Below are 15,304 nucleotides of genomic sequence, written 5' to 3'. Positions count from 1 at the left end.
CGTAATGATAAAAGTTTAAAAGCTAACTATTATAGGTACTGCATGTGAAAGCAGAAAATTGCTTGTGATATCTGAGCAATAACCAGATTTTCAAATGCACAGCATACACTTATAGAATGTATGGACCACAACCACTCTCCAAACACAAGTGCAGAGTATTTTGAAGATCATAGAGGTGAAAACACAGGTGAAAAATGCTTGAAATCTCCTCTACCAACTAATTTGATAGTGTACTTCTGTACCGTAATGCCAATTTGCTGTGTTATATATTTAATCATTACATCATTGTTTAAAAACTTTTATATTTTCTTCTTCAAATTTGACTCCACAAAAAATGCATTATCACAATGTTCACTTCATATGTAAGCATTGTGAGTGAATATAAAAACTCTGATCCTCAATACATGAAGATATATCTTATTTTGTATATCTGCATTTGTGAAAGAAAAAATTTTTTCAAGATCTCAGCTCTTTGGGCAACTGCATACTTTGTTGGGACCCATTGCAGTATTTGATAGATCTTGTCAAAAGACTCAGTGTGTCCATCATAGTATTTTACATGACCACAGTTAAAAAGTTGGGTGCACACAATTGCCAACCATAGTGATATATGTTTATGCATTTTGCTTTTCGACCTATTTCTTTATAAATATAGTTGATTTATAACTGTTATATTTGTGTGACTTGTTAGTATATATTAGTGTTTATGCTTGCAAAAATATGTGTCCTGTTATTGTATGTCTTATTGTGTAAAGTAGCTGATGAAGTATCCTCTCATGTTCTTATATGTTTTCAAATAAATCCCCCCCCCTTTTTTTTTTTTTTGAGACGGAGTCTCGCTCTCTCCCCCAGTCTGGAGTGCAGTGGCGCGATCTTGGCTCACTGCAAGCTCCACCTCCTGGGTTCATGCCATTCTCCTGCCTCAGCCTCCCAAGTAGCTGGGACTACAGGTGCACGCCACCACGCCCAGCTAATTTTTTGTATTTTTAGTAGAGACAGGGTTTCACCATGTTAGCCAGGATGGTCTCGATCTCCTGGTCTCGTGATCCACCCGCCTCAGCCTCCCAAAGTGCTGGGATTACAGGCCTGAGCCACCGCACCCAGCCCTAAACCCCATTTTTAAAATGTAAATAATGTCTTTGATATTTTCGTCTCCAAAATTATATTTTCAAGGTCTGATGTTTTGGGATTTTAGACATAAGGAATTTTGATCTTTGGGGATTTTAACATTCAGGATTATGGCATTCAGGTTTTTGTCTTTCAGATTACGATCCAAACCCAGTTTGAGTTTACAGCATGGTGGCTGGCTTACCCAGAGCTAGCATTCCAAACAGTATGGGTCAAGTGGAAGCTACGTCTTTTTTATGACCTACTATTCGAAGTCATACAATATCACTTCTGCCTTACTCTTCTGGTTGAAGTAGTTAAAAGTCTGATCCATATTTAAAGGGAGGAAACAGTCTACACTCTTCCTGCCAGCTTTTCCATATAATTTTGTATGCTAGTTGACATTGTTAATTAGCCATGGGTAGTTAATATTTGACAGCATTTGCCAAATATATCCAAATTTACTTTTTTATTTTCTTCCTTTTTTTTCTTTCTTGATAGAAGTGTATATTAATATCTTAAGGAGCAAAGTTTGAGAATTTCTATTCTCTATATTAAAATGTCATGTTGATAAAATGTTCAGCCAGCAGCAACCTTGGAATGATACATTTTGTGGTTATTTACTTAAATTGAAGATAAAATACTGTGGTATTCCTTCAATGTGTCCCTAGTAGAACTTTATAATCTGTCCAACAATAACAACAGATCATTTTTAAAGCCCCTAGACTAGGAATAAGCTTGCTTTCTACGTTGTGTTTGAATTCTCCCCCTTGGCAACCTGTTCTTACTTCCTACAACTAAGGCACCATGCTAACCTTTCCAAAGAAGGTCTGTTTCCTAAAATATGCAAGAGGTACAGGTATGGTCTACTTGTGGCTAAGGTAACCAGGAAAAATTTACTGAAAACAATGTGAATCAGCCCTTGAACTACTAAAATGAATGAAGGTTTTGGAAATGTCATCCAACGCAAAATTATGACAATTCTGGGAATCACTGTTCCAACTTAGATAAAGTGACACAGCCACACAGCCACTCTTCTGGGCTCCCTCTTTAGAATTCCATTGGTCATTTTTTTTTCTTTCTTTGAACTACTGCCACCTTGTCTAATTTACTGTAGATTCATACCAAGTTCTGACAGTGGATATGGCAATTCCCATTTCATATTCCTCCTAAGATATCTAATAGCTGATCTTGAACATTTACTCTAACACATACATTTTATCAAATTTCATGGAAAACTCTGAGATTTTGATTAAAATTGCTTTTATTTAATAACTTATTTGGGGAAAATTGAACATAATCTTCACATTATTTGTGTTCTTTCATATCTACTAATAAAGTTTTAAAATTTTCTTTGCAGAGGTCCTTCACACTGTATGTTAGCTTTATCTATGTACTTGATATTCTCTGAGAATACTGCAAGCAGTATTATCTTCTACTTAATTGCAATTTCCAGTTATTTTTGCTGGTATATAAACTGAAAGCACAAAAAATGTTTATTCATTAATTCTATATCCAGCTTTAAAAAAAAAGACAAAAATCTTACATTACTCCCTAAATCTTTTTCTGTATTTGGGGGACTTTCTAAATAAAAGATCCTGTTATCTATAATAATGACGATCATATCCCTTTTCAATGCTAGACATATATTTTTATGTTTGTCAACAAAATACAAAGTACCTAGGTAACTCTTTAAAGAATAATAATTAGTAATTATTTCTGCCTTTCACATGTATTATATCATTCACTATTTATAACAGTCATGCAAGACTGACATCATTTATTATTATTGTTAGTATTACTATGTTTATTTAATATCCCCATTTCATGATAAAGTCCATGAAGTGACTTTTCCAAGGTTGTTATTCATTAATATGAGGAGTTCACATTGTAAAATCAAATTACCTTAAGTAAAAAATAATAATAATAATAGTATTTGAAGTGTAAAATTCCGCAAATAGATCAGGAATGTCTGGAACTAGGTGCTCAAACAATATAAGAAAACTAGGCTCTTTTTTTCTCTTTCTCTGTCCTCCTCCTCTTTCCCTTATCTTCTCCCTTTTTGTCTTTTTTGTTCTCGCTCATCAATCATCTTTCTCTGTGTTAGTTATATTCTCAGAGTAGTTGACATAGTAACCCACAGAAACTTTAGTGTACATTACTGTAGCTAACAACTGCATAATTTCTCTTTCTATGATTTAAAGAAAGAATCCTAGAAGGGATTCTCAGTATTCTGGCTTGATATATGGGCACATCTTTGAACTAATCACAATAAGCAGCTTGGTTATTCGTGCACAGATCTTAGTGTATGTGACTGTGTGCTGTGAAAGTTCCTAAGTGGGATGTACTGATTTGCAGTTCACTGTCTCCACTGGAATGGGGCCCTAACATGAACCTAAACCAAGTTGGCTAGTTCCTTACCCTTACCTAGCCTTATCTGCATTCTTCTCATTGAGGTGAGCTTTGGAGATTTGGGAGACAGATACTGTCCCTGAATCCCAGATGCTGAGTATGATCCTTATTAACCCACAAGGAACTAAGAGCAGCAGCCTGCCTGAAAGAATACTTCTACTGACACATCTCCTACTGTTTTTTTCACCATGTACAAGACTAGAACTCTTAGTTGAATTCACCAAATCAAACCTAACGGTTTCATGAGCACTTCAACATTAATTGGAATATCTGGCCTACATTAGTTTCTGAGCCCAGCCATGTTTAGGACAGAATCATCCCTTACACTCATCCACTGAGGTGACAGGTAACCTTACAGTAGAGAAAACTTAAGTCATAGCACCCAGGGAATTTTTTTTCTCAATTATTTGGTTGAATATATTTTAACCAAAGATTTTCCTAGAACCTATATAGTATTTTTTAAATGTCTACCTTTACTAATAATCAATATGTAAAGCAGTGTGACACAGTGAAAAAAGACCTGGGTGTAAACATAACCTCTTCATTTCCTATCCTGGTGAAACTGGATGAGGAGCTCTTCAAATTTTCTGACCCTCTGCTTTTTTATTTATAAAATATACATTAAAATACTTATAAGGTTGCTTTAAGGATTAAAGGTATATAAAGGTAAATTTAGATATATAAAGAGTAATATAAATTTATAAATTTACTATTTATATACCTAAATGGAAGTTTGGGTTATTTTTTAAATATCTAGTATGTTAAAAGCATCACGGAAAGATAATACAAAGACAATATCACAGACAGTTTCTCAAAGAAGCAGCGTATAATTTAGTAAAAACCAAAGTATAAACAGGATCAAACTAAAATTCTAATATAGAAAATGAATAACAAAATTTAAATGATTTCAGAAGACAATAATTATTTCTCATTTAAGTAATATACAGAATGAATATTATGATAATCTCAAATTCATATTTACAGTTATGATCGCTATGCATAAATCCTTATTCATTTGGAAGTAAATGTTCTTGGCATCTAAATCCATGTATAATTGATGTTTCGATCTACGGCAATAATTCACCACAGAAGAAAAGTATAATTCTATGTTTGGAAAGTTCTAATTAATTTTCAAACTCAATAAAACCCATCATTTAATCAACGTCCTGGATTGTTGCTCTGAGTATAATTCTGTGGTCATGTCCAAATTTGAAGTGAAGTAAATTATGATTGAATAAACAGACAACTTTTTCCCAGAATGATTTGGAGTTGATGCTTATACTGACTGAATTAATGAATCCTTTGGCACAGCCAAAACATATTCAAAGAAGAAACTCAGAAGAAATTATTTTGTCTTTTCATGGCTCCAAATATTCTACCATTTTTGTTTTCTCAAAAGATTACCCATTATACGCCAACCAACCAGAATAAAACATGAATTGGCAGTTTTAACATACACCTTATCTAACAGGAGAGCCTGCTGTGTTGTCCTGGGTACTCTGGAGAAAAGGAAGGTGTCAAATACTTGTCTCCTAATGCTGGGCTCAACAATCACTAAAGTTCTTAGATTTCCTAGCAGGATTAGTTAGAGAGGGCCTATCATGGATTCTTAATTCTTTAAGAAAACATTAAAAAGTGGCTTCTAATTGCTTTCATGCAATGGTTAAAGATTAACCAGAGGGGGTGTATTTAGACAGAAAGTGTTTGATTAGGCCTAAAAACTTCCTGCAACAATCTGTGTAAGATTCCTCTAAATGGACTATGGAGTTCAAACTTAACAGACATTATTTTGGAAATTACAGCTCACCTCCACTCATGAATGTATTATAAATTATATGTTTAAATGCATACCAAATAATAGTACCATTTACATTTTTGGTCTGTTCAGCACTCTATTTAGTAAATATAATTTGATAACCATAAAAATCTTAAGCCTTGAATTACAACTTAGTTCTAAATAAACTTTCATTTATTATGTTGTTTAACAAAAACTTAAGTTTTAGCTCTATGCCAAGGGTTAGCAATAAAAAGATATATAAGACATTATCCTTCTTATAAATATCAGTCAAGTAGAGGAATATGCAAATAATATAAGCAGATTATATGGCAAATTTTATTAAAAGTGTGTAGGATCACTAAATTAACAGAGAAAAGCATAAATTAAGAAGGGGAATGACTGAAGGCAAGATAATTTTGAAGAATCTAGAACTCAACAGTCTAAGACTGAGATCACAAAGTCCCAGAAAAAGGCAATAACAGTGAGTCAAAAGCGTCACTTGAAAATTATAATTATGATGATGATGATAACAATAATAGCTAACACTTACTGAGTGCTCACTCTTTGCTAGATAACATTCTAAAAACTTCATGCTTATTTAATAAATGTAATTCTCAGAATAACCCCAAGTGGTTCATTCTACTATTATCGCCATGTTACAGATAAGGATACTAAGGCAATGGGCAGTCAACCATATTTTCCAAGGTCACAACAATAGGAAGTACAAGACCCATAGAGCTGAAATTCAAACTCAAACATGGATGCTAGAGCCTGTTTCTATAACTAGGAAGCCATGAGAAATAAAGAATTTTATGAGTCTCAGATTTCTCTCTTAGATCACTGCATAGATGACTTGCCAGTACTAAGAATAAACATTAGAGGAGAAGAAACATTTTTGAAGAGAGAGATTACTAAATATTACTTCTGTTAGTGTTGATTTTGAGGGTCTTGCAGGAGATCTAAATGGAATGGGCTGCTATTAGAAACAGGAATCTGGATCTGGGAGAGAGTTGAAAATTAGAGGTATACATTTGGAGGGCATTTTATTGAAGTCGTAAACTCACCTAGCAATGAGTGGAGTCAGAAGAGATCCTAGAATGGAACTATGGAGTATGTCAATATTGAGTATGTAGGCAGTGAGCCAACAAAGAATTATGAATCCAAATGGCCAGAGGAAAGAAGATTTCAAATGTTCATGGGGAGGGGTGTTTAGGAGAGTGTAAATATTAAGCAAAGGTCAAGGAAAATAAGGGATAACAAGTGATGACTCAATGTAATATTTCACAAGCTTAATAAGTACAGTTTCGGAAAAAGATATGGAGAAAATTCAGATTTTAATTGTATGAATAGTAGTCATAATTATCTGAATCAACATGTGATGCTTAAAATGGCACAGATTTCAAGCTAATTATTTTACATATAATACGGATATAAAAATGAGATATATGAAAAGTCTCTGTACCTTCTTCTCAATTTTATTTCACTTTCCCCTCAATTTTGCTATGACCCTAACACCTCTCTAAAAAATAAAATCTATTTATATAATAGATGCTGCAAGTTAAACTACCTTTTTAATCACTACCGTAAGTACACAAAAATGATCATAGAATATTTGTTTTTATGATCATCTTTGCTACATCTATCAGTACTTTATACCTCTCCTAAATCAAAATGTTACATAATCAAGAATCTATATCAAATTATAGAAAACCACTAACAATCGGAAGAGATGATACTATGAAAAATGAAACAAACAAAACAAAACCGAAAGTTGAACTCAAAAAAAAAAAATACGAGGATAAGGTTAAGCAAGCCAGTTAGGTAACCATTAAAAACATTGAATTCATTCAAATCAAATTATTAGTATCTATTTAGCCTCTCAGCCATAAGGAATCACTGAATGTTAAAAATGTGTGGAAATTTAACAGATAAGGAAATCAAGGCCTTTGGCACTAAAATAGCCTAAAATCATGCTGCTAGTAGTCTTAGAATATAAATCACAACACGTCTTCCTTGGAATCAACATAAATGCCCATTGACAGTAGACTGGATGAAGAAAATGTGTACATATACACCGTAGAATACTACATAGCCATAAAAAAGAATGAGATCATGTCCTTTGCAGCAACATGGAAGGAGCTGGAGGCCCTTATTCTGAGCAAACTAATGCAGAAGCAGGAAATCAAATACCACAAGTTCTTACTTATAAGTGGGAACTAAATATTGAGTAGACATGGACACAAAGAAAGGAACAATAGACACCAGGACTTACTTGAGGGTGGAGGGTAAGGGGAGGATGAGTATTGAGAAACTACCTATCAGATAATATGCTTATTACCTGGGTGATCAAATAATCTGTACACCAAACCCCCGTGAAAAATAAAACAGAACACATCTTGATTCAAAGTTCAGTGTTCTTTTGACTACACTACACTGTATCCTTCTAAATTTTGTAGTCTAAATAATTTAAACTTGCATCTAAAAACTCTATATACCTGAGTCAACTACATTAAATATTCATGTATAGATTTATAAATGAATTGGCATATCTGACTGTGTATGACTGAATATATTACTGAATATGTTGCAATTCTTTCATTATTATCCTTGTATATAGTAGGCAAAAATGACTTGCTAATGAAAAGATTGCTTTCAAATGGCATGTCTATTTCCAAGAACTGTGTAAAATGTTGAATCAGCATTACCCATTACCTTTAGTTTCTTGAATTTTTTGCCACAGTGATTATCCTCTACGAAGATCTGACAAAAGCTTAAGGAAGAACAATGCTCAGAGAGAATGGAATTATTTTCCTTAAAAAAAACTACAAGGATAAGGTTAAGCAAGGTTAAATGTAAATATGTCAATGTGTAGAGCTTATGTTTCTTCATAACGCGTAGTGCAAGTGTGCTATTAAATGCTCCGGAAAAATTGACTTAAACTTAGAGAAACTCGTATTTTTTTTTCCTAGCTTTGCTCCCAAAGAAAGACAGCCAGATGAATGAATCCAAAACTTAAAACTTTCAGGTTTTTGAAAAGGTGATTTCACCTTACATTTATAAATGTAGTCCATGACTGTATATGACTATGCTAATTAGTGAAAAGAAGCAGATATTTTTGTTCTGTGCACTTGTTTGTGTGTTCTGTTTCCATTAAAAGCTTCCTTTTAAAAACAGGAATAAGCAGTAACCATTACAATTGGTATGACACCAAAGTCTGTAGCTTAAGCCTCCTTAATATAATAAACCATGAACTCAAGTTGGAATGGCTTTCATTCCTTAAATGCAAGAGAACTTTTTTAAATTAAAAGGAAAAATCTTCAACTTCATATATCATAGAACTATGCATAAGCATTCTAACAGTCTTATTAAAACCTAAGTGTTTTATTTAGGTAAATAAAACAACCATTTTTTTCTGAGAATATATTCAGTATTACTCATTAATACCTCTTAAATTGACAGTAAGATTAGAACATGTAAACACAAATTATTATGGAAGATTAGGTTTAGCAGTTGGTAGAATTATGTGTCAGGAATGATTTGGAAGAGAGCTCAAAGAATATGAAAAACTGCCTTAAGATCAATTACAATAATAACCAAGTAAGTAAAACTTACAAAGGTCAGTGCTCAGGTTTATCACAAATAAGAACTATGTTGGAATTTCAGAGTTAAATTTTCTCAGAGAACCCATAATCTTAAAATGTCAAATTGAAAATTTTTACTACAGATTAAGCTGCTCTAGCAAAGGAAATATGAATTACAATGACTTCTTAAAATTACTTTTCACCTATGTTCATTCATATAGCCAGCAATCAGTAAATATTTGTGGAATAAGTAAATAATTAGAGAAGTCTCTCCTTGACACAAACTGCTTTCCTAAACATTTTTTTGTTTCTTATTTTAGTGTTTCTTAAGGTATTGATAGTCCCTGTATGCTCTATTAACCAGCGCTGTAGATTGCAAGTTAGTAGAGAAATGTAGATTTACTTTACGTTATCTTATCCAACTGAGTTTAGAAGAAAAATTCTGGGATTTCCCTTTTCATCCACATGTTTTCACTACTTTATCTTTCAAGAGAAAAGGAATGAGGAAAGATCAACCAAGGGGAAATGAAAAATGACAAGTGTTGAAGACACATATGTGTGATATCTGTAAATATAACCAAGTAAGCCCAGTCAGAATTAGAGGTTTTCGTGCCGACCTAGCAGGAATACTCCCTAGAATGAAGCCTCAGACTTTTCCAGATATTTCTCTGGAGACCTCAGAGTCCCTTTTTTTTTTTTTTACATATATATATATGTCAAATATATATACATGTATATATATGTCAAATATATACATGTATATATGTCAAATATATATACATGTATATATGTAATATATACACATATACGTAATATATATGCATATACATAATATATATTATATATGTAAAACGTGTGTGTGTGTGTGTATATATATATGTAAATACATATATATATATAGCATGAGAGCCTGTTAGGAGCCAGGTACTGTGAGAGAGAGAGAGAGATATATACATATATAGTCTTTTTTTTTCTTTTTTCTGAAATCCCTACATTTACTCACTCCCACTTCCCTATTTCCAATGACCTAAGATATCAGAATTTCTATCTACTTCCCTTTTTAGTCCCCAGAAGAACCAATATTTTCCACAGGGAACCTTTAGTTAAGAAGTATCACTGGATGTGCTTAAGTTAAGAAGTTATCACTGGATGTGCTTTGGCCTTTTTAATAGAAAAGATATTTATTTACCAAATGTGCTATAAATATATCTCTATGTGAGACAAATCATATACGATAAATTATCAGCTAAAAATTCTCCTCAGAGGTAATTTGAAACCAAAGTCAAATTTGGCTGAAACACAGAAGATCTAGTTCTCTTTAACCTAAAAATATGTAGTAGTTGAATTCCACTGAAGGGCTTGGCAATGCAGTAATATGTTTGTAACCAGGGCCTAATTTCTTGTTATTACCAGTGGTTTATGGTCAAAGTATTACAGTCAGCACATTGTAAAAAACTTTTGGGAGAGTGGCTTACTTAGTGCCAAACTTGAATTGAAATTTCATTTCTGGTAGCTTATCTGCACACATCTCTAAAGGCATCTTAGTTCTGGTTCTGTGATAAACAAAAACAAAGGGGGAATCAGACAAGGAAAACAATCTGTATTTGTGGTTTGTTTTCAAACTGCCTTTCTTCCTCACTTGAGTGAACAAACCAACATACAATCAGAAAGAGTAGGGGCCCAGGGAAGGGAGCGAAATTTAAGGTATCTTACAGTGCAGTAAACTCAAAACCGTTAACATTCACAAACCATTTTTAAAGCCTATAATTTGTGCTAGAATGATTCAGAGTGATGGGCCTTTCATCCAAACCTTGATATTATGCCAGGACTCAGCTTTTCCTTTCAGTTCCTATAGGCCTCAGGAGGCTAGCCAGCTCCACTATGGCTCCAGGTATCGTTCATCCATTTCTTTTGTAAGCATTTATAGCATGATAGCCTGTTAGGAGCCAGGCACTGTGCTATTCCCTAGGGATGCAAGGATAAATAAATCATCATTCCTGACCCCCCCCAGGCACTTATTACCAGTTGAGGAGGGAAATGATAGTAAGACTCTTGGAGTGTGACAAGTGCTGTGATACAAAGAAAACCAGAGAGCTATAAGGGGTGGCGAATAAAAGGATGCAACTCTTAGTCCATGGAGTCAGAGAAGGCTTCCTAGACAAAATGGGTCTTGAAGAGAAAGCAGGATTTCGCACAGTAAATATTCAATATCTACCATCTCTTATTGTTGTTATTATTACAGCTTGATCACCTCTAATCTGAAATCCTTTTTTTTTTTTTTTTTGAGATGGAGTCTTGCTGTATCACCTAGGCTGGAGTGCAGTGGCGCAATCTCAGCTCACTGTAACCTCCGCCTCCCAGGTTCAAGCGATTCCCAGCCTCAGCCTCCCAAGTAGCTGAGACTACAGTTGCCCACCACCATGTCCAGCTAATTTTCATATTTTTAGCAGAGACGGGGTTTCACCATATTGGTCAGGCTGGTATCAAACTTCTGACCTTGTGATCCACCTGCCTCGGCCTCCCAAAGTGCTGGCATTACAGGCGTGAGCCACAGCGCCTGGCCTGAAATCCCTTTTGAGCACTGTCATGATGCCCTAAGTGGAAAATTCCACATGTAAGTACTTAACAAAAACTTTGTTTCATGCACTAAAATATTTAAAATATTGTATTAAATTACCTTCAGGCTATTTGTATAAGGTATATATGGATCATAAATAAATTTCATGTTTATACTTGGGTCTATTCCCTAGGATATCTCTTTGCAAATATTCAAAAGTCCAAGAAAAAAAAAATCTGAAATCTGAAACACTTCTGGTCCCAAGTATTTCAGATAAGGGATATTCAACCTGTACTATGATTATTATTTATATGTCATAAAAGGGTGTTATTCATTTCTAGTCTCAACTGATAAATCATTTCATATGAGAGATGAATAGTTTACTAGGTACAAGTTTTTTTTGGAAATTAACAAATACAAAATGCAGAGCAGCAGATGATAAACCTTATAAAAATCAGGAGTTTTGTGAAGCTGAAACTGGTAGTATCACAACAAAGCAGTCTTTATTTATGTGGCCTATCCCAACTGTCCTAAAAAGGTCAGTTGAATTATGATCATAACATTGTTTCAAACAAAATGCCTTTGGCTGGATCACTCTAGAGTTACTTTATCCCTGGAATGCGGCTCTCATATTTCCTAAAAAGGGAAGTCCCTTCTATAAAAGTGTGTCACTCATGGATGAGAAGGAAGCCATAACTATAATTTAGACTATTAGAACAGGGGTCAGCAAACTACGACCTGTGGGGCCAAATCCAACCTGCTGCCTGTTTATATAAATAAAGCTTTATTTGCAAACAGACACACCCATTCACTTAACCACTGCCCATGGCTGTTTTCACATTACAAAGGCAGAGCTGAGTAGTTAAGATAGAGACCTTATGGCCTCCACAGCCTTAAAGTATTTACTATTTGACTCTCTACAAGTTTTCCAAACCCTGCATTACACTATTAAAGTAATTCATAGCAGTTTACACATTGCAATGACTTCTTTCTGACATCAGCGGGGTGGTGGGGGGCGGGGGGGGGGCTTTTTCACTAATGCTTTCATCTTTAAAGTATTCAAGTACAAGGGGCCTTATTTAAAGTTATTATTCATTTGAGTTATTCTATATTTTCATTGTATTGACTGACACAATAATTCTTTTCCTTTCTGATAAATTTTCTTGACTATTTATTTATAAACCAACCAGAAAGCATAATTTTAAAGCCTATTTTTAAAAACTGTATAATCTCCTTTGCCCTATTCAATTCAATTTTACCTTAAATATGACCTTTATCATAACATGTGGAAAGAAATGCTTAAGTTCTTGTAACCAATTCCAGTTAATATGACTCCAGACCAATTAAATGTACATGGTAAAGAGAGTTAAGTGGTTTATAATTTATCATCTTTGGCTGGGTGCAGTGGCTAACGCCTGTAATCCCAGCACTTTTGGAAGCAGATGTGTTTGGATCACTTAAAGTCAGGAGTTCAAGACCAGCCTAACCAACATGGTGAAACATGTCTCTACTAAAAATGCAAAAATTAGCTGGGCATGGTGGTGGGCACCTGTAATCACAGATATTTAGGAGGCTGAGCGAGATAATCTCTTGAACCTGGGAGGTGGAGGTTGCAGTGAGCCGAGACTGCACCACTGCACTCCAGCCTGGGCAACAGAGCGAGACTCTGTCTCAAAAAAACAAACAAAACAAAACAAAACAAAACACCTTCACTATAAGTGGGAGGAAATGCTGGGATTGAGGGCATGGATTCTGTGTTTTATAAGATTTAAACATTATTTTGATGATGAGATATAACACAATGACACTAGGATAGATGAAGGACAGAAATCTTTGTTACTTAACAGCTCCAAACTAGTTACTTAACAGCTCCAAACTGCTAGGCAGGGCCAACAGTTGTTGCACCCTGGGAAAGGGTAACAGCAAGTTGAAGCTGTAGGGAGAAACTAACATACGGCAAGTAGCGGGGGATAGCTAGGTTTCCTAAATTTCTCTGGATTGGGTAATTTGAATAGTATCCTGTGCTTCGGGGAAAAAGGATTATCCCTAGTTGTCTGATATATGGTCTTGGGATGATAAAGGCTGGTACATAGAGGATCAGAGTATAAGATTCAAAAAGGAAAATGGATGGAGTATGGACTTAACTGGCTTTTCAAGAAGGGAAAGTGGCTGGGCACAGTGGCTCACGCCTGTAATACCAGCACTTTGGGAGGCGGAGGCGGGCAGATCACCTGAAGTCAGGAATTCGAGAGCAGCCTGGCCAACATGGTGAAACCCCGTCTCTACTAAAAATACAAAAATTAGCTGGATGTGGTGGTGGGCGCCTGTAATCCCAGCTGCTCGGGAGGCTGAGGCAATCGCTTGAACCCAGGAGGTAGAGGTCGCAGTGAACGGAGATAGGCCATTGCACTCCAGCCTGGGCGACAAGAGCGAAACTCCATCTCAAAAAAAAACAAAAAAAAAAAAAACAAAAAAACGAAGGGGAAGTGACCAGCCTCTAGTCAAGGCTTCAAAACTGAGTCAAGCTTCCTTTTTATAAAACAAACGCAAAACTACACTCTGGGGTTGGATTTCTTAAATTCAAGTCGGGTTACAAATACTGGTAAACGATTGGGCCCTGACCAAGCTGCTTAATCACTCTAAGCCTCAGTTTCCACATCTTTAAAATAGGGAGAAAAAAGTATCTACCTTTAAGGGATTGTTGCATGATGAAATGAGAGATCTGTATTAAGTGTTGGGGTATTAGTCTGCTTTCACGCTGCTTATAAAGACATAACCGAGACTGGGCAATTTACAAAAGAAAGAGGTTTAATTGGACTCACAGTTCCACATGACTGGGGAGGCCTCAGAATCACGGTGGAAAGCAAGAAGGAGCAAGTCACATCTCACAACAATGGCGGCAGGAAAAGAGAGAATGAAAGACAGGTGAAACGGGTTTCCCCTTATCAAACCATCAGATCTCGCGAGACTTACTCACTACCACGAGAACGGTATGGGGGAAACTGACCCAATGATTCAATTACCTCCACCTGGCCCTGCCCTTAACAGGTGGAGATTATTACAATTCAAAGTGAGACGGGTGGAGACACAGAGCCAAACCATTTCAGCTGGGCACTGTATCGGGCCCATAGCGATTACTCAGTATGTGATAGCCATTACTATCAGGACCAATTCTACACTTGACACAGAGTATTATAGTCTGTTATCCTAGAAAATACTATTACACAAAGTGGACTGTGGTACAGTTTTTAAAAATATTACTACATATGCTTTTTGAATACAGAAAACCAAATATACAGAGACTACGTCTGATACATAAATTCCCTTTCCTTTAACAGCTTGTTCTGTTAAAGCTATCCTAATGATCATATTCTGCTTACCACTTAATCAGTTATACAGTGAATTTAAACCAGTAGGTTATAATTTTGAAATCACAGCTCAAGTAAAATTGCTTTTATTGATTTTTTTTAAAAAAATAAAACAGCATCATATAATTTTACCTTTCTGCAATAGCCATAGTAACCTAGGGTTTAAGAATGATTCATGACATCGTTTTAAATTTAAAGATCTATTGATTTATTAACTTTTTCTTTAACTATAAGAAGAAAACAAAGACTCTAACTGCAAGTAAAAATTCATCTGAGGTTACTGGAAAGAAGAATTTTTGCTAAACATATCTATAACAATCTTTCTATATTTTCTAAACATGCAATGTTATGTTGGCATAACTTTATCATTTAGCTATATTGAAAAATAATTTATCTTTATTATAGAAATTAAATATTTTTCAGAGAAATAAAGCCTAAAGTTGTAAGCATATAAGAGATTTTTTAAAAGTTGTGAAATTAAATAGTATCTTTATATTTAATT

The 15,304-nt window shown here is 34.8% G+C and overlaps 1 long non-coding RNA gene across 1 annotated transcript in view; it reads right to left on the bottom strand.

Annotated features, from left to right (window-relative positions):
- Positions 1-14,396, bottom strand: part of LOC129136666 (uncharacterized) — a 356,828-nt gene extending 342,432 nt beyond the window's left edge. Inside the window, exon 1 of the long non-coding RNA XR_008538529.2 lies at positions 14,257-14,396. This is a non-coding gene — a long non-coding RNA (uncharacterized LOC129136666). The remainder of the gene's footprint in view (positions 1-14,256) is intronic.
- Positions 14,397-15,304: the final 908 nt, after the last annotated feature.

The sequence above is a fragment of the Pan troglodytes genome, chromosome 10 (genome assembly GCF_028858775.2).
Source record: "Pan troglodytes isolate AG18354 chromosome 10, NHGRI_mPanTro3-v2.0_pri, whole genome shotgun sequence".
In the NCBI taxonomy this organism is placed as follows: domain Eukaryota; kingdom Metazoa; phylum Chordata; class Mammalia; order Primates; family Hominidae; genus Pan; species Pan troglodytes.
Note: the sequence above shows the minus strand (reverse complement) of the source record. Positions and strands in the feature narration are given on the sequence as shown.